This window comes from Carya illinoinensis, chromosome 10 (genome assembly GCF_018687715.1).
Source record: "Carya illinoinensis cultivar Pawnee chromosome 10, C.illinoinensisPawnee_v1, whole genome shotgun sequence".
Lineage (NCBI taxonomy): Eukaryota > Viridiplantae > Streptophyta > Magnoliopsida > Fagales > Juglandaceae > Carya > Carya illinoinensis.
In genome coordinates this window covers 20,387,380-20,412,848 of record NC_056761.1, presented here as the reverse complement: position 1 = coordinate 20,412,848, position 25,469 = coordinate 20,387,380, and positions in this window count along the sequence as shown.

Sequence of the window (25,469 nt, the reverse complement as noted above, 5' to 3'; positions counted from 1 at the left end):
TTGCCCAATTTGCAGTTCAAGATTCTTCATAGTAGCTCCCATATTGCTACAATGAGTCTCAATGTTATCCAACCGTGAATCAGTCTTTTTAAATCTTGCATTGGTCTCCTGAGCAAAGGAAACCATGGCATTCTCAAGTGACATCTTCTTCTCGCTTGGTTGGCTATCAAATCCTAGAGGAGGTTGAGGTTGCAACATGATCTTTGTATTTCCATATGACAAATTCTCATGATTTCAAAGCCCTGGATGATAGTAATTTGGCATATGATTATCACGATAGTTGTAGTTCCGATTATTAACGTATTGAACTTGTTCTTGACTCGCTTCATTACTTGGAACTATCATACTTGTAGATGCAACATATTCGATATTTTGTGGTATCCTTTGTGTTGTCAAGGCTGAAATCTGATGAGATAGAGTAGCAACTTGAGCTGAAATTGCTGCTATCGGCTCCAAGTCATGAATTCCAGCAACTTTCTTAGCCAAAATCCTCTCAGTTGGCCATTGATAGTTGTTTGAGGCCATTTCTTCCAAAAGGGCAGTAGCACCCTCAGCTCTCTTTGACAACAAAGTTCCACCAGAAGCAGCATCAACTATAGTTCGAGTTTGCCTATTTAACCCATTATAAAACATCTGAACTTGTAACCAATTTGGCAATCCATGTTGTGGGCAACGTCGAACCAAGTCTTTATACTTTCCCCACGCTTCATAAAGTGACTCAAAATCATTTTGCAGTTTTTGCAGGAGGAAAGAATTTATCAAGAAACTTCTCAGCCATGTCTTGCCAACTAGTAATGCTTCCCGATTGTAGAGATTGTAGCCAACCTCTAGCCTTGTCCCTCAAAGAAAAAGGAAACAATCTCAGTCTAATGGTGTCTTTAGTAACACCATTGATCTTTACAGTGTCGCAAATCTCCAGGAACATTGCCAAATGAATATTGGGGTCATTAAGTGGTGATCCGCTGAATTGAGCCTGTTGCACCATGCTAATCAAAGCTGGTTTGAGCTCAAAGTTGTTGGCATTGATAGTCTGGCACCTTATACTTGAGTAATTTCCATTCACAACTGGACGTACATAGTCCTTCAAGGTGCGTGGCAGTGCCTCATTTTCTTCTTCAGCCATGGCTAGTATCTTATTTTTTCTTCGTGATCTAAGAGTTCTTTCAATCTCCGGATCAAAAGGAATAATATCACGAAATCTAGCATGGCGCATCCAACATCAAAAACACACCTGTAGAACAATAAAATATAAGAATAACTTAAAATAAAATTCTAACTTAAAACCAAGATTACTTAGTATCGATATTGACAAAAAGAATAAGAATAAACCAATCCCCGGCAATGGCGCCAAAAACTTGACCGGTGCAAAATTGCAAGTGCACAGTATCGTAGTTTTATAATAAAGTGATAAGAAGAGTATCGTCCTCAGGGATTGGTACCTTACTTTTGCCAAATACCAAAATTATAGTAATCTCAATTTTATCTAGAGGAATCACTAAGATTTTTGTAGTTGCAATTTAAACTAAAATCGACTCAAAGAGAAATACGCAAAGGAAATAAAACTGACGTTCAAAGATCAAATTAATGGGAAAGAAAACTTCTAGGGAATCGATTTTACCTAATTCTTCACTATGCTTTACTCATCCAACTAATTTAATTTAATTCTTTTTGTCTATTAGCAAATCTCTAATTCATCCAAAAGCCTCTTTCGATAGTCAATTGGAAATCATTCTTGTTTATCAATTTGCACAAGAATATGCAAATTAAATACTCAAGAAAGCAATAAAACCAATGATTTAATTACTACATAGATTTATACAAGTCTTTCGATCTCTATACTTACCTATGCTGAAATATTCAAGATCTATCCTATGATTCCCTCTTTCGATAGCAAATCACAAGATTAAATATCATCTAATCAATGGCCAGTTAATTAGAAGCAATAAACTCAGAATAAATCAGATAAACAAAGAGAGAATTGCCTTAAATTAGCATAGACAATCAAACATAGTTCAGAACTAGGTTACATCATTTTCCTAGAATAAATAAAATTTAGCTCATGCTAGAAAGGGAATTCAACATAAACGAATTCACCATAATTGTTCTGAGAATATTGGAAGAAAATAAACGCTAAAAAATACTCTTTACAGCCGCAACTCGTCTTGAAAAACTGAAGGGAATGTTTCAATGCTTTTCTCCCATCTGTGCTCGTGTTTGATTCCAACATAGGTGCAATATATGGAATTCTCTCACCAAAACAGATGATTTGAATCCTTCTAACTGTGTTTTTCTGTCTCAAAAGTGTTCTCCAGTCCAAAGGTACTGCCAAATGGTGAAAAATCCCTTTTATAAGCTTTGACGGCGGAAAACCTTAGATCTGGAAAAATACGGTATTCGCTCGAGCGATGTGTCGAGCGAGCATCGAGCGTTCGACTCTGCCTAAATTCGCTCGAGCGGCTTGTCGAGTGCACATCGAGCATTCAACTCTGCCTGACTTCGCTTGAGCAGCCAAAAGCCTCTGCTCGAGCGATCTTTGTTTTCCCGCAACCCGCTCAAGCTCACTATCGAGCGGCAATCGAGCATTTGAATCTGCCTGAATTCACTCGAGCGGCCAAAAGCCTCCGCTCGAGCAATCTTGTAAATTTGCAATATGAAATTTTGCAAGTCATCAACAGCCAAGGGCAATGGATGGTCTTCCATGTGGGGGAGGAAACTTCTTCAAGACGCTTTGCCAAGGTGGCCAAATTCGTAGGTCTTGGTGGGCCTCAACCAAGTGGGCTTCAATTTGGGGTTTAAAGGGGGGTTGGTTAGGGTTTGAGATGCTATCAAGCGCAAATCCAATTTTTCTTGGTCCAATCAAATTTTCAAGGTTTAAAATGTTGGATAATGATGTCCTAACAAGGCTTTGATGAATTAATAGCATGTAGAAGTGATTTAGTCAAGTGATTAAACACAATACTAGAAATCAGATAAAAATGGGTTTGGAAGCCAACTTTAGGGTTTAGGGAAACCATTTAGGGTTTTGGTTTTCAACAAAGTTTTTGGGGTTTCAATGGAATTCTAATAGTTTTGGGTCTCGCTAGGGTTGAAACCCTCTTTGGTCTGGAACAATATGGTTGATCAGATGGACAAAAGTTTTGCTTAGGTGGCATGATCTCACATCTTGATTTCCCGTGTCAAGTGTCTAATACTATTCATTATGTGTGGCTAAGATCTTTCCAAGTATCCCAATAAAACTTCTCTAACCTAATTTGGACATTCCACACTGTGATTTTGAAAACATTACATTTAGTACGCTTATCGAAGTTACTATTCACTCCAAAAAAATGCATAATAAACTTAGTACTGAAAAATACTAAATATTCATATTAACTTATAGTGAAAATTATTTACCAAAACTCAACCTCGAAGTGCCCCTAAAAATAAATTCACAATTCCGAGCAGGCGTTTCGTCCGAAATTATGAACATAAGTTATTGCGTCATAAAATCCTAAATAATCAACTGAATATAGTGGCGTAGACCATCGCGTATTCTGACACTTCTAACTACCTTAAATAATTAAAATCACATTTTTGGCATCATAGTGAGTGATAATACTGACTATGTTGACAGACTAAAACCTATTCGATTAGTTGACTTATGAAAACTTACGGAGTTTTCACGATGTTCCTAAAATCTATAGAAATTCCACCATTGAATTTCTAGCGGGCTGTTACAAAAATACATAATGGCCATATGAATGAATGAAAGGGTACCAAATGAATGGGCAGATTGCAATGCTAGGTAAGTAGTACTGGTAGTGCACCCAGTGCTACCGCTTGATTGAAAAGGGATTCCTAATCCATGGCCACGGGCCGAGTCCAGGTCCAAAGGAAGACCGCTAACCCTCACACATGGGGCGTAACAGTATGTGAAGACCAATAGAAAGTGATAAGAAATAAGGTATGTATGTTAAGAAAGAATGCATGTATGCTCAAACTCTTTAAGAAATGAAGGCACAAGGGGTGGGAAAATGCTTTATGAAAGAAAAAAACATTTTACTAGAGAAAATCCTTTCTCGAAATGTTTTAATTGAAAGAATGTCTTATGTACAATACTTATGGAGTGATGATTGCATAACTAAAAACCTCTGTTATTATATTTTAACTGTATGAAGTAATGCTTACAAGTCTTTAACTCATTTTAGTCTTAAGTGTGCCCTCCCAGGGACAAGATTAATAGTACCTGTCAAGACTGACACGGCCTAAGAGAAGAGTACGAAAACTTAGGCAAAATATTTTGTGCAAAAGACTTTTAATTATAAAATTTAATGTTTTCCATTGTCACCCTCTTTAAATTAAGAAACACATTTTATTTTATAAACATTGAGTCTTTTGTATCCTGTCATGAAAGGAAAAAGCTTTAAACCACTGGTAATTCCTGTCGTTTTTCTTAAAATCATTTTCTAAAGGTCCCACCACAAGGACATGCATTACACCACTAACTCAGTCAATAGCGAACCTATACTAGTTTGTAAACATTAGTTAGTTATAGAATGCAAAAATAGACAACTCCCAAGAAAAATGGCAGTGATATTTTAGACGCATTTCATTACAATAATAATATAAATAAAAGACCTTAGGCATAAGCATACTGATCAACAATTGAAATAGAGGCCATGTTTATCCCTTAGACAGGGTTGTGCATGTTTATTGTTGTGGTAGGGTTGTGCATTCTGTGAATAGTCAAACAGAACATAAACCACTTTTCCACCAAAATGATTGCACTCCAAACAGAGACCATTATTGTATCTCATGGAATGGCTAAAGGCCACTATTGTTGTAACATCCATATCCTGACGAAAGAATAGGCCACCAAGCCTTGCCCACTAAATGAAGGAAACGATGATGTTTCCTTTAGGTTTTCCCCTTCTTTTCTCTCCCCCCAAATCTTCCTCCCCCCTATCATTCTCTTCTCCCTATTTCTCTCTCCCTAGTCACCCACAACTTTATTTACTCTCTCTCTCTCTCTCTCTCTCTCTCTCTCTCTCTCTCTCTCTCTCTCTCTCTCTCTCTCATGTTGGTTAGGTTTTGGTGTTGCAAGGCGTCCCTATTTTTTCCCCCCCATTGTACACCACTACTGGTCAAGGAGCCATCAATGATTGCCCCTCATCAAATCGGTAAGCCCTTGATGTCTCTATTCGTGACTCTCTCTCTCTCTCTCTCTCTCTCTCTCTCTCTCTCTCTCTCTCTGTCTCTGTCTCTCTCTCTTTTGTGCCTTGAGAGTGTAAACTTTCTTTGCTATACACAGAGTGTTGATAGCTATACCTTCCACACACTACCATTGCCAAGCCGCTACACCACAAGCAGGTCTATGCCTTTGTCCTTGTTTCTCACCACCAACTAGCACTTCTAGCCTTGTAACCATTGTGTATGTTTGTGACTTGTGTAATAGTATTTTTTAGAAATATACACCACTACTATATGCATCCTAGAACTGATTAATTATGTAAACCTACAGTGGGTTGTCATTTTGGAGGGTCTCTTGGTTTGTGGTAATTCTTATAGGTGTAACTGGTCTGGTTCGATTTGATTTTGTACGAATTTTGGGACCGAACCGATATACACCGGTTTTACATTTTCAATAATCAATCCCAAACTAGTTACCCTTCTAAACCGGTACTTCTGGTTTTACCAGTTCCTATCCAGTTTGGTCTAGTTTTCTAGTTTTAATCCAGCACCAATGTAATTTTATTTATTATATATGTATATATATTTAAGATTAAAACTTTATGTTATAACTTATAATATAAAATTATTTCATATATAAAAATTATAGATACATGTATAAAATATTTTATATAGTGTTAAAAATTAATTTATATATATATATTTTATAAACCGGTCTGGTGCTGGAAAGTCAAGAACTGAAATTGGATCAGATTTAGCAGGTTTTTAAAACGTAGGAACGGGTCCCAGACTAGACAGTTCAAAATCGAGCCAACAAGTCAGGTTCGGGCCGGTTTTCCAGTTCAAAGTTTCACCCCTAGTAATTCTCTTGACGTAATGTTGGACGTGTTGGAAATTATGGCAGCTTGTGTTGGACATGGATTTGGATATGTTTGTTGTTTTGAGTTGAAATGCTGGTTGTGTGGGTTGATGTTGGTTGTTTGGGATTGATATGTGAAGTTGGTTGGGGTCAATCGATACGTGCGGTTGTTTGTGTTGAACATGTTGTGATTGTGGGTTGTGTGTGTGACTGAACTTTTAAGAATATTTTTTGACTTAGGGTACTGTGACATGGCTAACATACGATCTCAAAACCTAGAGAATACACTACGAGAGTCAGGTAAGCGGTGCTCCTATGCTACACTTTGCATAAAAAGAATGGACTAAGGTTGATTTTATGAAAAACGTGCATGCTTTTGTTATGGAACATTGGAAACAACCTTGGTCATTTTGTTCTACATTACTCATTCTATTTGAATCAAAACAAGAGAGATATTTTTTATCATGACTGGTGTTGACATGAGCAAGTTTTTGGCATTCTATTTTTCAACTGTGCAAAAAGAGTGAATATGAAATCTAAATTTTTTTATATGTTTATGTGATCTGAATATGTTCAGCACTCTGATTCTAGTATGAATTGTGACATATGAAAAATCTCTAGCATGGCATTTATTTAATTGTTTTTCTATTTATAATCCGAAATGTTTGATTCTATTTCTGAGTGCACCTAGCGGGTTTTATGTGTGATCTTTCCTGTGTGCACATTCGAAGCTTTGAGAATGATAAGGGGAAGATTCTCTTATACTTCTGATTAGTTTGGCCATTGGGGATAGCACAACCCTACCACGGGGGTTAAACATGGCCTTTGTTTCGATATGATGCCTATCCGCTTAGTAGGATTCTTTGTATACCTTCTACCATGTAAATAGCCCTATTATACAAGCTTGCTTTGACGGGTTCTTTATCACAGGACATCTAATTAGTTTGTAGGTAGCATTGGTTCATTCAAGAAACCTAACCGAACTCCACTCTTGGGCTGAGTAAGGTATTCATGAGCGTTAGCCTTGTAACCATTGTTTATGTTTGTGACTTGTGTAATAGTGTTTGTTAGAAATATACACTACTGTTGTATACATGTTAGAACTTATTAATTACGTAAACTTATAGTGTGTTTTGTTGTTTCTTGTTGGGTTGCCGTTTTGGAGGGTCTCTTGGTTTGCGGTAATTCTCTTGACATAATGTTGGACGTGTTAGAAATTGTCCGTTTGTGTTGGACATGGATTTAGATATGTTGGTTGTTTTGGGTTGATATGTTGGTTGTGTGGGTTGATGTTGACTGTTTGGGATTGATATGTGAGTCTAATATATAGTGACATGACTAGTATACAATCTCAAAATGTAATGAATACACTATGAGAGTCAAGTAAGCATTTCTCTTATGCTAGACTTTGCATAAAAGAATGGACTGAGGTTGAGTATATGAAAAATGCACATCCTTTTGTTATGGAACATTTGAAACAACCTTGTTCATTTTGTTTTGTATTACTCATTGTATCTAAATTAAAAAAAGAGAGAGAGAGAGAGAGAGAGAGAGAGAGAGAGAGAGAGAGAGAGAGAGAGAGAGAGAGAGAGAGAGAGAGAGAGAGAGAAATATACTTTTGTTATGACTGGTGTAGACATCTACAAAATTTTGGCATTCTGTTTTACAATAGTGAAGAAAAGAGCACATATGAAATCTAAAATTTGTATATTATTATGTTATATTTATCTATTCAGAACTCTAATTCTAGTAAAAATGGTCACATTTAAAAAATCTTTGTCTTGACATTTTGATTCTATTTTTGATTTTGATCCAACATCTATAATTCTGATTTTATTATTGTATTGGTACCAACATTTTGTTTCTGAGTGTACCCACCTTGGAAACAAAGTAATTTTTTATGTGGTCTTTCCTATGTGCACTCTCAGGGCCTTGAGAATGATAAGGAGAAGATTCAGTTATGTTTTTGTCCAGTTTGGCTATCGGGAATAGCACATCCCTACCACGGGGGTTAAATATGACCTCTATTCCAATATGATGTCTCTGTTATTATATGATGATGTCTAGTTATGCTATGCCGAAGGAAATTTGTATATGAATACTTTTGAAATTGTCTTTCTAATATTATGTTTTGTTATGCATTCTATAAATGGCTCATATTTGCACATTGGTATATATTCACTGCTTACTGAATTGTTGATAACTCACCCATTTATCTCCACTATATTTTCAGATGATTTTGATGGTTTGACTGGGAATCAAGGATAGGAAGTATATGCATGATTAATTTAGCTTAGTGGATTGAGTACCGAAAATTACTATACTTATTGGATGACTTTAACCAGTAGATTTGCCATGTTCTGTTAATTAGGTATCTTGAGAGATTGATATTATTATTGAGAATTTGTAGAGTTGTTGATTTATTTTGTTGGAGTATTTCATTGATGACCTTGTAGAGGAATATATATATATATGTATATATTATGTTGAAATAGATTAATTTATGTTCATGGAGTCTTTGGGGATTATATATGTATTGTGCGAGATGATTTTCTAGGTGACAGGAATTAACTCCCTGACCCTCGGGGTACGGAGCATTACAATTTTATCCTATGCAAGGTTCGGACGCCACAATTGTAACAACTTGATCCAATGATATTAGGGATTTAATAGGGATAACAATATTGGGCCTAATTATGTTTAATGGTTTTTTTTTTTTAAATAGCCCAAGAGCTATTAATATATTGAGGTTATTGGATTTTTTAATAGGCCATGACCCAAAATTTTTCATGATGTATTATGAGATTTTTATTAACTGAATAATTGAGTTCAAACCATCTAAAATTTTAGGCAAGCCTTATAATTTAGTTGGACCCATTAAATGAGCCAACACAGTCGCTAGAGCACCCATAAGGACCTAAGAAAAAATACTAAGACCCCTAGGTCCAGTCCAAGACTTGAACCTAAATGTAGAGACCCAACTAGTTGCAAACACCCCTTAGCCATATATAAAACCCATGCACGTACACCTTTCATCATTTTCACCTCCCCCACCACAAATCTAGGGTTTTTCAATTAAGTTGAAGACACCTCCATGCCCTACACCCTTCATCATTTTCACCTCCCCCACCACAAATCTAGGGTTTTTGAATTAAGTTGAAGACCCCTCCATGCCCTCACATCCCTATCTACCCTATCTCCTGTTTTTGTTCTCTCTCTCTCTCTCTCTCTCTCTCTCTCTCTCTCTAAGCCAATATGGCCCTTCTATTATTCAGTTTTCAGCTGCTGCATCATTGTCGGATAGCCCACTCTCACAACCCTACTAAGACCATGCCAAAGAGGATCAACACCATATAGTCCAGTTGTGAACAACCCACATAGGAACCCACACATGGTTCTTTTTCAGAGAACCTGTTGCTGAGGCTTCCATCTCTGACCTGGGCAACTGACTCCTCATCCTGCTGCTAACATATACTATTTTCAGTCGATGTGCCCATCTTGTGTGCAGTTTCTGCTAACTTCGACTTGCATAATCTCCATTCTTGCAAGATTTTTTTCATACCGTAGTTCACTACCTTCATTCAGCAGGATATAGTTTAAGGTAGTAACCACCATGGAGGTCTGATCGTCTTGGCAGTCATGCCATCATCAACTTTAGGTGTAGATATCCCTGGAACATCTAACATTTTGTTCCCATCTCTCACACCTTTGCTTCATGTCGTGGTCTAGGGAGATTTCTTTAGGTTTAGATGAGGAAAAGTAAAACTGAGTTCCTTTTACTTCCTCATCTAATTCACACGACTATTACCATGAGCCAAGACCAATGAATCATTCGTGACCTTCCACGCCTTTTTAATAAAATACTATCGAATGACCGTTGTCTTCAAGCTGTCTTTAACAGCATTGTGCACTGCAAGAAATGCAACGCCATGTATTTCTTCAATCACCATATTCACAGCATCATTCTCGGTTTTCTCCTGATTTTAGCAGTCTCTTGTGGCCTATCTTGTCACAATTTCTAGCGAATCATCTGTTGTCCAGATCTTGACTTGCCTCTATCCTTACTATCAACATTCAGGACCAACAACTCGAGATCTTGCCAGAATCTCTTCTGCGCATCTCTTCATCTAGGATAAGATCTCTTACATTAAGAAACTTCAACTTTGTTTTCTTTACAGAATTACTCTTTTGCCTTTTCTGAAGTTGAATTGTTTCTTCATCTGTACTTTGTTATTTGCAACTGGCTTTTCAAAGAAAGCTACAATGAGATCCGTTGCGGTTCTCCTCTTAATAATATTATGCTCCATGAGTTATATGACTGCAAAAACCTACTGATATAACAAGTTAATCAGCATCGTCCAATGATCTGAAGTTTGCTCCTCAAACTTCACGATTCCAACTGGCTTAAATCAAGCCCAAACGAACTGAGTCCGACAACATTGGACTCCAACTAGCTGACATCAAGCCCTAAAACCAATGAGTCTGGCACGACTCCAACTGGTTGAGATCAAGCCCAAAACAAATGAGTCAGTCATGACTCCAACGGGCTGCGATCAAGCTCACAACTGATATGATATATGAACAGTCCAGATCATTGGTATCGATGGTGAATCTCAACATTCCCACCATACGGACGAGTCCAGAATGATCCAAATAGTTTTTCAGCACTATTTGATCATCGTAATTGAACTCTAACTGACGTTGATCAAGCCCAAAATGATCTACAACTGATGCACGGTTCAGATCAAAAGTACTGATGGAGAATCTCAACATTCCCACCATACAGATGAGTTTGGAATGATCCAAATAGTTTGTCAGCACTATTTGGTCATTGCAACTGAACTCCAATTGGCCTAGATTAAGCCCAAAATGATCTGCAACAGATGCACGATTCAGATCGAAAGTACCGATGGCGAATCTCAACATTCCCACCGTACAGATGAGTCTGGAATGATCCAAATAGTTTGTTAGTACTATTTGATCATTGCAATTGAACTCCATCTGGCGTAGATCTAGCCCAAAATGATCTGTAACTGATGCACGGTTCAGATCGAAAGTACCGATGGTGAATCTGAACATTCCCGCCGTACGGATGAGTCTGGAATGATCTAAATAGTTGGTTAGCACTATTTTATCATCGCAATTGGACTCCAAATGGCATAGATCAAGCCCAAAATGATCTGCAACTCATGAACAGTTCAGATCTAAAGTACTGATGGCGAATCTCAATATTCCCACCGTACAGATGAGCCCAGAATGATCCAAATAGTTATAAATCACTATTTGATCGTTGAAATCAGACTCCAAATGGCTTAGATCTAGCCCAAAATCAATTTGCGACTTTTGGACGGTTCAGATTAGTGTTCTGCTACTGGGGGCACGTGGGAGAGTGTCTCCCACGCGTCTTCTTCCTCCAGCTGCAAGTGGGGGCGCGTGGGCGCATGTTTTCCATTCGTCTTCTTCCTCTAATGCGATTTAGGCGTGTCTATGCACTCTCCAACTTTTAGGGGTGCGTACGGGCTCCTTCGGCATCCATTTTTTATGCCGTTTGCGGCAACGAATTCGTCTTGACGCGAGAAACATCATTGTATGGCCAAAAGTTGATTTCGATCAACTTAATTTTTTTGGACAGCACGAAACCAAAGCTCTAATACCAATTGTTGTGACGTACGACCTTTCCAAAAAATCACACAAGACGATAGAGAAACAATATTTAAGTGGTTAGGGTGAGCACTAGGGGATGTGTGAGGAGGACACCCTTGAACTGTAATAGGGTGAGCACTAGGGGAAAGAAGGCAAAAAAGATGGGTTTTTGCAAATCAAGATGATGAAAACGCCAGACTTGGCAGATTGGTCGTCAGCTTTTGAGGATGAATGTAGATGCCAGTGCATGGAGAATTGCTCTTGCAAAGCTAGCACATATGAAGCTGGCATTGGTTGCATGTCATGGAATAGAGAACTAATAGATTCACAGAAATTGCCAATTGGTGGAGTTGATCTATATGTTCATGTGGCCTATTTAGAACTTGGTGGGTTTTGGTGGGTTGCTTTCCTTTTTTCTGCCAAAGCTTAGACTATGCTTCAATTCATGCAATTGTGGTCATTCAAATTGTTTGTTTACATTGTGCTACAAAACAGATAAATATTGTATTTGAACCCAACCGGCCCCAATCACTCCCCAACTTCCTAAACTATGAACTCCTTTTAAATATATTTATCTAAAAGAAAAACTAGTAGAAAAATAGTTATTATGTATCCTTCTTTGGTTGAATGAGTTTATTGCTTTTTGTGTACAGATAAAAAGGGAGAACTGAAAGTAGTTGTCAGGGTTGCAAAGGTCACAGGGACAATGCTCATTGTCATTTTAAAATTCTTTTTATGCTGGTGGAAGGTTAAAAGAAAAGGTAAATTGCATATTCCTTTAGCTCAATTATTTAAAGATGGATACTAACAACCATGGGTGAAACAATTAGGGAAAGAAAACTAAAGAAATTTTATTTTTTAAAATAGGAAGAGCATACCGAAAATTTCATGTCAAAGAAAATGTTAACATCAACACCATGAACCAAGACAAACTCGGGGAGCTACCAATGTTTACTTTTGAGGAGCTAGCAAGTGCCAAGAACAACTTCGATCAATCTAATAAACTTGGACAGGGCGGATTCGGTCCCGTATATAAGGTAATGGTTACACTTGTTGAGGATTATTGATAATACTTTTAATGTATAGTAAAAGAATTATTAAAATGTAATATTTCAATCTTTCATCTAAAACTCAAAATTATCGAGTGGCCAAACAGAACCTTAGGGATTTGTACATGTAACTGCTGGTCTTTTGGTAATATTTCTAGTAGTATTAAACAACGATTTCCTTGTGGTTGTGATGGAGTCATTCTACTTACTACTATCACATTTGAAACAGATTTCCTGTGATTGTGATATTGGCCATTTTGCCACTGGTTTTCTTGGTGATCATATTTCAATTTTGAGGAATTAATATTTCATTCGAGGAGTTTTTTGTCTTCTAATATATAATAGTGGTTTTCTAAGTTTCTAATAGCTTTGATGATCATTTTTCAATACAAGCGCAGCATAAAAGTCATCGTAAGTGTCAGCTCCCATATCTTTCATTCTTATTGCGCATTTCCACATTTTCAGACGAAACTCCAATTTTCAACAGAAATTGAATGGTAGCTACCAGCTATGGCTTGCTTTAAATATTGTGAAGTGAAATATACGCTGTGTCATTTTTTTATGGATAGTTTAGCTCAAATACATTGTAATGCTCCAAACGTGGTCCCTAGCTAGCTCAACATGAAAGCTGATCTTGATAATATATATATATATATAAGTGCTACAAACACAAATAGATATCGCAAAAATTAATCAACAAGAATAATTACATGGATTCATACGATACGTTAGATCACATGATCAGTTTGTATAGCTAAATCATTTCTCTTTCACAAATAAGAACTTAAATTAAAGAGTTGATCTGGAACTTGTTCGAAACATAACTTTTTCATATTTCCTCATCTTGCTATCTTTCTTTTGTTTAGACTTTGACAATACCATTTCCGGATATTTTTAATAGAAAAATTTTCTATATCACACTTTCATGTCATTCTCACCTCACAATATAAAATGTGTCATATTTATTATTATTAGAAGATCTTTTATTGGATGATTCTTTAATTTATCATCTAATAGTGATAAATGTGTCACATCTTACATAGTAGGATAAAAGTGAGGTGAGAGTATAGTGTATAGTATTATTTCTAATTTTTTATATGTGCATGCCACCGGAGGAGTTTACCAACGGAATTATAATTTGTTTGATCATAGTATGAGCTACATAAAATAAATATGTTTCAAAATTAGATTATAGGAAGCGATTTATATCCAAAAATCCATCGACGCAATGGATCTATACAAGCAACTACTGAAACAAGAATTATTTTAGCACTTAATAATATTTCTTTTCATGCTTTCAGGATTTTGTTTTCCTTTGTCATCATCATGACCACTTCGCCCTTTTATTGTTTCTGTGATGCAGCGTAATTTCTCCCGAATTAGGCCATTTCTTCTCAATGATATTGTCCTCTATCATGTTTTCCAAAAAAGAAAAATGATTTTCTCAAATTCTTACTCAAATTAAAGTGTTTAAAGTAGGAAGAAGATAGACTCATGAAATAGATCTTACATCATTTATTGTTGTCCATTTAGATTAAGGTCTGTTTTTTTTTTTCACAAATAATCTCATCTTGTCTAATGATTATAGGAGGATTCAATGTTCGTTTAGTCTGAGCTAGGGACCCAAGGCCTATCTTATGTAAATGATAATTGTTCAAAAGAGTTGTGAGTCATGCATGGACTCTTGCCATCCTGTCTATTAGGGCAGATAGACCCTTGCGTTGTGGACCGAGATAGAATGGTGACAAGACAATTCTGTGATACCAGGGATAGACCTTATTATGGATAAGTCTTTTGCGAAGTTGATCAATTAATAGTACTCATTCAATACTCTCTACACCTATATATAAAGACAACATGAAACCATCTGATCAGATTATTGAGCATTCCTAAATTACGTACTATCTCTCATTTATTGCTGACTTAGGCACACCGTGCCACAACATTACAATTTACAAGTGAACTATCACAGACAGTGATGGGACATGTCCTTTATAGTGGTGTCATCTGTGAGATTCCGTAATCTCTGAAGATTGTGTTGGATGCCATGAAAAACTTGGAAGAAAGCGAAGGAGGAACTAAAGCACTACAATGGAAAATGAGAAGGAGAAGCACATAGCAATGGAGAAATAAATGCAAAGGAGGTGAAAAATAAAAGGTTGCATGACAAACTGCATAGCCTCATTGGCAAGTACGAAGAGATGGCAAAGAAGATGTGGAGATCTTCTTTGGTGGAACAGCTGCTAAGCTGCATGAATTGGCCCTATAGCACAGAAGTAATGGTCCTGCCACTCTCGTCGGAGTTCAAAGTGCCACAGATAGAGATGTACAATGGGTCCAAAGACCCAATAGATCACTTGGAGCACTTCAAGGCAAATATCACACTCTACGGCTTTCTAGAAAAAATTGCCTGACTAGCTTTTCCTACAATCTTGAGGGGAATGACGAGAGGATGCTTTGGAACACTCCAGCAAGGGTTGATCGATAGCTTTGAGGAGCTTCTAACACAATTTATGCCCAGCAGGAGGTGGAGGTGCCTAGTGGCATACCTCTTGACCGTTAAAGAAAGAGAAGATGAGAGCCTAAAGACATACCTCACCCGTTTTAATAAAGAGAGGTTGACAATAGATGATCAAGATGAGAAGATTACCCCAACCACCCTATCAGGTGGAATCTGGCCACGCAGCTTGTTCATGACTGAACTTCCTAGAAACACCCCCTCTACCCTTAGAGAGTTTATGGATAGGGCAAATGAGACTAATAACACCGAAAATACATTATCAGCTCTTGTAGAACCAAGGAAAGGGGTGTCAAAAGTGGAGCATCTAAATAGTTCGAGGGATAGGGAAACCGCACTAAACCACCAAGATAGGAGGCATGAAAGGCAATAGGAGTGTAACACCCAACTCATCCACAATAATTTGAACGTGCAAGAAAGTGAAGAATCAGAATGATAGCATTGCCAACCCGGAATCGACAAGAGCGTTATTGCAAATATCATCAAACAGACTCACTCTAGACAGAGGTCTACATGACCATGAAGAAAAGGGTGGCTGAACTAGCAAGCATTGGAGAGCTTGAATGAATAGTCGCAGAAGCTACCAGAGGCTTGAACGAATTATTACCAAGCCATGTCGTTCGGCCTAAAGAATGCGGGGGAAACCTACTAAAGGCTGGTCAAACAGATGCTCAAAAGCCAAATAGGATGGACTGTGGAAGTTTATGTGGATGACCTACTAGTCAAATGCAAAGAGACCGCCCAACACCTAACTGGACTAAGAGAAGCATTCACAGTACAATACCACTACAAGATGAAGCTGAATCCAACGAAATGCATGTTCGACGTAGGATCATGTAAGTTCCTGGGGTTCGTCGTGGCAAAAAGAGGAACTAAAGCCTCCCTGAAAAAAATTAAGGTAATCATGAGCATGAAGCCGCCTAAAAATCTCAATGGCATGCAACGTCTGGCTCAAAGAGTTTGTGTCTAGATCCATAGATAAATGCCTCCCTTTCTTTAGGGTGTTAGAAAGTACACCCCTAGAATAAGGAGTGTGACAAAAATTTTCCAAAGTTGAAGCAGCATTTGACTAACCTCCCACTTCTGAGGCAACTTACAGAAGGAGACACTCTATGCATATCTAGTAGTATCCTACGTCGGCTATCCTCATCAAAGCGTAAGGGGCGGCGTAACTACCAGTTTACTACACGAGCAGCACCTTAAGGGGAGCATAAATTAGGTATCCACAGTAGCCAGGAAGTTGCGCCTATACTTCCAGGCCTACCCCATCAAGGTACTCGTAGAAAGCTCGCTGGCAAAGGTATTGTAGAGACTGGATAGCTCATGGAGATTAGTCAGGTGGTTAATCGAACTAAACGAGTTCAACATTGAATATTTCCCAAGAAAAGCCATAAAATACCAAGCATTGGTGAACTTCGTTGCCAAATTCTTGGGTTTTCCACCATAAATGATCACTGCTCTGACATGAAAACCATGGAGCTGTTTTATGGATGGCTCCTCTTGTCATGCGAACAGAGGGGTAGGAATCCACATATTCAATGACGAAGGGCAAGAACATAGCTATATGGTGAGGCTTACATTCAAAACCACCAACAATGGAGCGGAAAATGAGGCACTTATAGTAGGAATTTCAATGGCCAAAGTGTTGGGGGCGATCGAAGTCAAGGTGAAGTCAGACTCGCAAGTGATAGTTAACCATGTGCTAGGGACACACACCATAAAGGGAGAAAAATTAAGAAATAAATGAGCCAAGTCTAGGAGGCGTGTGACCGATTCTTCTATTTTTGCATAACACAACTGCCTGGAGAAAACAACGTTACGGCGAACTGGCTTGCATGCACAACCTCGAGCATGGAGGACCACCCGATCCCTTGGAAGTTGAGAGAAGAGTAATGAAAGCCCTAGCAATATGACTAGAAGTCTACACAGTAGTCGGCAATGGGCCCGAATGGGTTGGCGACATCATCAAGAACTTGGATGCAAAAAAACTCGCTGGTGGAAAAGAAGAGGCAAGAAAGGTAACAAGAAGGGTGGCAAGGTTCGTGAAGGTGGACAGGATCCTTTATAAAAGGGGTTTTGCCACCCCCGTACTATGATGCATCTTACCTTAAGAGGCACAGTACGTTCTAGTAGAAATATATGAAGGGATATGCATAGACCACTCAGAGGGAAAAGCACTAGCTAGAAAAATCGTAAGGGTACTAGCTCAATGCACTCAGAGACGCTAAAGAATTTGCAAAGAAGTGCAACAATTGTTAGGTGTATGCAACAGTGTCACAAGCCCCCAAAAGAGCTAACCTCTATAACTGCCCCTTGGTCGTTTGCATAGTTGGGGCTTGACTTAGTTGGGCCCTTCCGCAAGGGGAGTCAAATTCATGATTGTAGTAGTGGACTACTTCACAAAGTGGATGGAAGCAGAACCCTTGACAACCATCACAACCAGAGTCGTGACAAAATTCTTGTGGAAAATTGTTGTCAGTCGATATGGAATTTCGCAAAGCATAATCTCGGATAACGGGCAACTGTTTGATTCAGATCACTACCATGAGTAGTGTGCTGAGTTAAATGGACAGGCAAATGGACATGCGGCAGCCACAAACAAAACATTGCTATGAATTTTGAAGAAGAAACTTCCAGACAAGAAAGGGGAAAGGGCGAAAGAACTGCCAGGAATATTATGGGCCTACAAGACCACAGTAAAGACCCCAATAGGGGAGACCCCATTCGCCTTAGCATATGTGAGTGAAGTAGTATCCCGCGTGGATGTCGGTCTGCCAAGTTACCACACCAGACATTTTTCAGTACTTGAGAATAATAAAGCCCTAGAAGAACACCTCAACCTACTAGACGAAAAGGGAGAGGCTGCTGAAGTTAGAATGATACTCAACAAGAAAAGGGTAGAGCACTACTTCAACAAAAGAGTCAAACCTAAGATATTCAAGATAGGTGACCTCGTGTTAAGGGAAAGTGAGGTCACCACGAAGGCAGTGGGAAACCTATTATATTTTATTGGATAACCATATAACTTTTTGAAATACTTTTATTTTGGTGAAATTGTATTTAAAAATTCTGGTACTTAGTTGACTATCCTTTATTTATCTGCTGCGATTTTTGTTGCACACTTTTTGCATGTGCAAACACTTAACAGTTGTTGTTTAGGGTGTGTGACCTGTATTATCATCATCCCGATGTTACGATTCCCGCATTCTATACGTTGGAGTTGGGGGCATCACAAGGGTCATAGATAGAGAGGTCGAAGCAGAAGGCACTCAAGAACATGAAAAAGATGAAAGGATGAGAAGGGGCAGGGAAATGAAGAAATTTAAAGACTGTGGATCATCATTACCTGACTAAATGGCATGAAGGGAAGAGAGCGTGGTGATTGCTACAGAGTAACGTACACACATTTCTAGACTTTAAAATTCCCACCTCTTGATAAGTGGAAATGACGAGTGAGGTCGTTAATGGGTTAGTAGGATAGCCCACGGCTCTTGAATCCCTTCTTTGAGCGAATAAATAAATAATTTATTATGAAATTTCATACGCGTACATGCGAGAGGTATTAGCAGGGTAACTGTAGGAGTCAATGTTGGTTTAGCCCGAGCTAGGGACCGAAGGCCCATCTTTCATAAAGGATAACTGTTCAAAAGAGTTGTGCATCGTGCATGGACTCTAGTTGTCTTGTTTATTAGGGCGAATAGACCCTTGCATTGTGGAAATAGATAGAGTGGTGCCTACATAATTTTGTGATATTAGGGATAGGCCTTATTATGGCTATGTCTTATGCGAAGTTGATCGATTTATAGTACTCATCCAATATTCTCCATGCATATATATAAAGACGACATTTACCCTCGATTAGATTATTAAGCATTCTTAAATTACTATTTCCCATTTATTATTGACTTAGGAATCCGAGGTCTCCTAAGCATACCGTGCCGCCAACTTTACGATTTACAGGTGAACGGACACAACTGGTGGTGGGACATGTTCATTACAATTACAACTTTCTCATACTCTCAAATAAAATACAAAAAATAATTTAACTTTTTTAGTTTTCAAAACAAAAATAATATTAAAAGTTAATATTAATAGTAGATTCCACTTTTTTTCAAAAACAATTACCACGTTAGTCATGTATAATTTGGACTCTTTAATTTGGGATTTTCTTTGGATAAGAAAAAGTATAAAAAATAAATTGATTTGGAAGAATTTTAATTTTCTCCCAAAAACGACATGCAGCTATATATTCGTTTGATTAGGGTTTTAAATAGGACTATTCATCCAGGTTCCGGATCGGGAATCCGGGTGTACCCAGCCCACAACCCGGGTTTTAAATCTGGGCCAGATTTCGGCCCGGGTACATCCGGTTATGACATGGTCCGGAATCCGGGTTGTACCAGTTTTTTTTTTTTTTTTTTTTCCTTACAAAAACCTATATTATTGATTTCCTTTCAAGCAGCATATTTTTCATCTAGAAGCTTATATTCCATTACAAATTTTTCAATACAAAATGTTGCAAAGCTTATTCTTTTATATTAGAAAACTAATTGCCTTTACATTTTTAACTAACTGCATCTAAAATAAATAAATTCAATATTTATCACGTCATGCAAAACATAATGCAATCACTACTTATTACATTACATTACAAAATAGAAAATTAAAATATATGAAATGAAATTACATATCAAAAGTGGATTACATAGAGCCACCAATACATAATGACGGCTTCATGCAATCAATGCATTCCTCCACAGCTGATAAATGTGTAATGAGAACCTCCATTTGCATCTCCATTCTCAAATCCACAAAATAGGTGCCTGATAATTTCCCCACAGAATAGGTGCATGCAAGAATTACATTCTTATGATTTGAATTACTTGGCGAGGGGTATTGGGTCCTAGTAATAAATGTTAACCAATTGATAGTGATATACCCTTTCCAGCCACACCAAATCAACAGCCAAAACCCGGTCCATCTTAAGTTTTTTTTCTAGTAAGATGCACAAGCTTTACAATGGGAAAAAAGTATCCCCATTTGATCTCATAAGGGTTGTACTAGTTTCCAGGCCAAAGAACTTACTTTAAAACTACACTCCTAAAGAAGTTTAATATAGGCAATGGGAATCAAACTAGACAAAGCTAGATAATCATATAAAAAAATATTAAAAAAAAGAGTTAGATATATTTTTTTTATAAGTAAAAAACAGAGTTAGATGTATAATAAACTAAGTTAGATAGATATTAAAAAAATATTTCTGGCCCTTAGAAGCTAGCAAGGTTCTCAATATATATTGTTCTGGAACAAATAAAGTAAGCAAAACATATACCACATGTTAAGATGCAAGCCAATAAATATTGCATAATCGTGCTTGTTATTGTGCAAGTCAGATATTACAGTAATGAAAATCTCCTTGCTAGACCCAACACCTTTCTTTTTCAGCAATAAAAATTTGAATACAAGGCACTCATAAAAAAAATATTAAAAAGGCAAATGGTGCATGCAAGTAGGCAGGATGTATACTAGAAAACACCCAACTAGAAAGAGAAAAAGATACAATAAAATCATTGAAATTAAACCCATTAAAGCCACTATTGTTGAACCAAACATCATGTAATATATTTATTGAAAACAAGTACTCTAAAAAATATGGACCATGGATACTTCCAATGGATAATAGTGTACACTGTCTTAGTTTACCCCCCTTTGGATGAGGCATCTCGTTGGCCTTAAAATTTCAGAAAGGAAAATCAAAACCATCTTCTCAACAAATAACAGATCCCAAAAAAATTAGCAAAGTATGGCAAAATGCAATTTCTATAAACCAAATTTTGATCTATTTGGTGTCATATCTTGATGCACATAGAAAATAGAAGCAAGGAATCAAATAACAGTACAATGATGTTATTTAGCAAGCATGGAAAATAGATTTATTGGTACATCATAAGTGAAAAGGGGAAAAAAAGGGCATGGATTAGTATTCAACTAACATAAACCCTAGCTCTCTTCACATGGGTTTGTTGTGAAAATTCGTGATCTCCATTTCTCATTGTTTTTAGAGTTTTAAATAGCAACAAACCCATTCTTCAGATCTAAACCCATTCTTCCAAATAATAATAACCCATTACCCACGGCTCTAGCATTTTGCAGCTAACAGAATACTCCTCAAACAAATCTACATAAAAATACTCCTCAAACATTCAAACATTCTCATAAAAAAAAAAAAAAAAAAAAACCCAAAATCAACAAATAGAGAACACAACAAAGGGAAGAAGGAAAACATACCCAAACGGAAATACGTTAAAATCCCTTAGATCGGAAAGAACTTCCACCGTTTGGCATCGCAGATAACAAAGTCAAATATGGCAAACAAACTAGGTACAATTCGTTGCTTCAAATAAATAGAGATAAAAAATTACCAGAGCAGGGTAAAAAAACACGAGAATGTATTAAGTGCCTTCTTGAAAGCTCTTCTAAGCATTGGAGCTCCAAAATATTGCCATTCAAAGGGCCTAAGCATGGCAACAGCTTGCTGAAATTTTAGAAGAGTTTGTTGAGAGAGAGAGAGAGAGAGAGAGAGAGAGAGAGGAACCGGGGGAGGGAGGTGAAGACTTTGTAGAGCAGGGGGAGAGAGAGAGAGAGACAGAGAGAGAGATCTGAAAGGGAGGGGGGCGGCGGCTAGAGAATTCGGTCACTTTATAAAACCCGGGCATCGGGTTGGCTAGATAAAATCCGGTCCGGATGAACAATCCTAGTTTTAAATAAATATATGATCTATGAGCAGTTCCTGAACATAAAATTCAGTTCAATAAAATGATAAACTTTGACTCATGCTCGAACAAAAATTAAACGAACACAGTTGGAGTACCCGTTACTTATACGAATTTGGCTTGTTTATATCCCTACATTTTGAAGATTTACAATTTCTGTTTTAACATGTACAATTTTCTTGTTTGTTGGAAAAAAACCATAAACCTTTAATTAATCATCATGGTCATTCCATGATCTGTACAATTGGTTGAATGCAGGGGGGAGCATATCCTTAATGTTAACAATATCCTGCTCCAGTTTCAGAGCTTCCTTTTCCAATCTACGGGCCACTTAATTCGTTTGTTTAGAGCTAGCTGCATCTCATTAGAATGAAGTTTTGTTTCGGTGTCTCCCATCTATGGACTCTAGACTCTACTAGGCTCCTGCCTCTTCAATATTCCATCTGCACCGTTTGCCTTCTTTGAGTTAGCTATATCTTGTAGTGTAACACCCAGGCCGTAGCAAGGCTCAAGCCCAAGCCCTTAGAAACCGTATATTTATCTTTTCGTTATGTTTTATTTTTTCCTCTTTCCCACAGACCACCTCCGCCCCCCCCCCCCCCCCCCCCCCCCCCCCCCCCCCCCAAAAAAAAAAAACCGCAAGCCACCGTCACCAACCTTCGTTGGAAGTAGAAACCAAAGCTGCCATTGTTTTAGCCCCCCAGAAACAGAGCAAAGTCACCCAAACCAAGAGCAAGCTGCACGTCTCCTTGCCTGCCACCATGCATCACCGAGCGACAACACCGTGGAAGAGCTCCTAAATCCACCGCCCTAGACCTTCTCCTTGAACACCACCGAAAGCCACCATGGTCCCTGTCTATAGGAAGCAAAACATAGTGATTTTTCATGCTCCTCTGCCCTGCATTGCCTTACACCACCATACGGAACCCTGCCACGTGATTTCACTCAGAAGCCGCCGCACGTAGGGGCCAATCACCTTGGACTCCCAGCCCTCCACTCATCTCGGTTGTCCCACATTGCCACTGCCACTTCGCAGGAAAGCGCAGCAACAAACTACGTCGCATGCCCTGATTTCCGTAAGGCCTCTGAGCTTCCTCCGTTGGTTTAAACATGCGTGATCTTAACCACTAGGGTTAAAGTTACGTAAATACCCTTGCAAGTAAGTTTTGATCGTAGGATTGATATTTTATGATATGATTGTGAAAAAATAAAGATAATAATTAGATGTTTGGTGGCAGATAATAATTAATGGATTATTTGGAGAAATTAAGTGGATATCAATTAATTTGGGAAGTAATAATATTTTAGGGTTATAAGAGTTTTAGAATTTTAACAAAATAAGTTATTTTAGTATTCAGGCTTACATATCAAAATACACGTTTAGTTAGAGATTTAAATAAGTTTTGTGTCTATTTTATCGGTGATGATTGATATTCATTTGGCATTATTATGGAAAAATTTAGAAAAATTAAAAAATCAAGGTAAATGGGCCTCCTATACTGTTAAAAACAAAGTATATGAAAAATGGAAAGAAATCTTTTAGTATTTTTTCTTGCTTATCTGGTTCAGTACACTGTAGAGTATTTATACACAAAAGTGAAGAATATTCTTGCATAACAGAATGCATAAGAGAGTGACACGTGTATATGTAAAATTCTTCTAGACTATTCTTTATTGTTGTAGACTCGGCTCAGCACTGGTAGTGGAGCAGTACAATGCTTGTGGTGTAGTAGACTGATTCTTTGTTGTGGGAGGTGCTGCATGCTTGATATTATTAACATATACTAGGCTTTGCATAAAAAGAAATGGGTTGAGTTTGATTTATGAAAAATATGCATGTTTTGTTATGAAAAGAAACTTGATACAATCTTGGTTATTTGATTAATTTGCATTACTCATGGAATCTGTATAAAAACAAAAAAGTATTTTTTTTCATGACTGTTGTAGACATGAGCAAACCTATGGCATGACATTCTGATATTGTTTCTAGTTTTGATTCGATATTTCTGATGTTATTGTGTTCGTACCAACATTTCTGTTTTTGAGTGCATCTAGTTTGGAAATAAAATGGTTTTTCTGTGTGGTATTTCTTGTATGTATACTCGGGTCTCTGAGAATGATAAGGGGAAGATTAACTTTAGTTTCTCTCCAGTTTAGCCCATCGGGAATAGCACAACTTTACCTTGGGGATTAAATACGGCTTCTTTAATGATATGATGCTTCTGATATGATATGTTATGATGATGTTCAATTATGGTATGCCAAAGGACAATTTTTTTTTGGTTCTAATGAAGCACTTTATATATTAATAATTAAAAATACAAAGTTTAAGCTGGATCCTTTCCACTATCAATATACAAGAAGCAACTAGGGATTTTATCTATGGGTAAGCTTGCTATTGAGTGTGGACATCGATTTTGAGGTCGATCAATTTCAACAAATTTCCATCCTTGTTAATGATGAAAGATACATCGAATGTCTTTAATGATAATGGTGATGGTCCAGAAGGGAGTGGAGTCTGGGCTCTTAATGGCTGTGAAGACCAATTGGGCATCCCTAGTATTATCGCTAGCTCTTCAGAACTAGCCATATTGGAAGCTAACAATGCAGCTTTAGCTTCTACTATTAGAGGAATTGTGGTTTGAAGCTTTTACATTGTTATTTCCAGTATGTTTCATTGTGATTCCTTTGTATTGTTGATGCTAATGAGAATTGATCACGTATTGCTACATCAAAAGAAAAGCTTTCATAGTTTGAGGGTGGGGGGGTTCCATTATTCTTCTTTGTTGTGGTGTCTTAGCTTTCCTTTCCAAACTTCCTTGTAATCTTCATAGATGTGGCCTAGCTGAATCTTTGCCTCTTCGAGTGACAAGGAGGTGTGATTGTGAATAATGACGTTTTGCTTCCTCCAAATAAAATCTAACATTATAAACGTGAACAATGGGAAATGATGTTTTTCCTCATTGCGAAGCTTCAATTTCTTTTCCAGGTTGATTATCATTCTGATCCAGTTTGAAATTGTGTTGATTGGTAGACTTGTAAGGTTTAAGGGCCAACTGCTCTGTTGCCACTGAATTAGGTTAACAAGACATTCTACAAAGAGATGCAACAGAATTTGTTTCTCCTAGTTGCAAAGTGGGCATTCTTTGGATTCTTGATGAGGGATTATTTCGCCAAGCCATGATTTAATAGGGAAGATATTCTAGAGTAGCTTCCAAATCAATAATTTAAGACAATCATGGATTTTGAGGCTCCACCTTGGCTTGAGTAGTGACATTGAGATATTTTGCTGCTCTGGTTCTTGGGCAATTATTGTTGCTTGATAAGCTGTTTTAACCGAATAATTCCCATTGTGGATTAGTGCCCAAACAACTTTATCTTGCTCATGTGCTCTTGTTGAGAGTAGGATTTTTTGTATTTTTGATATACTTTCCTGATCAAAGAGGCTTTGGTTCGAA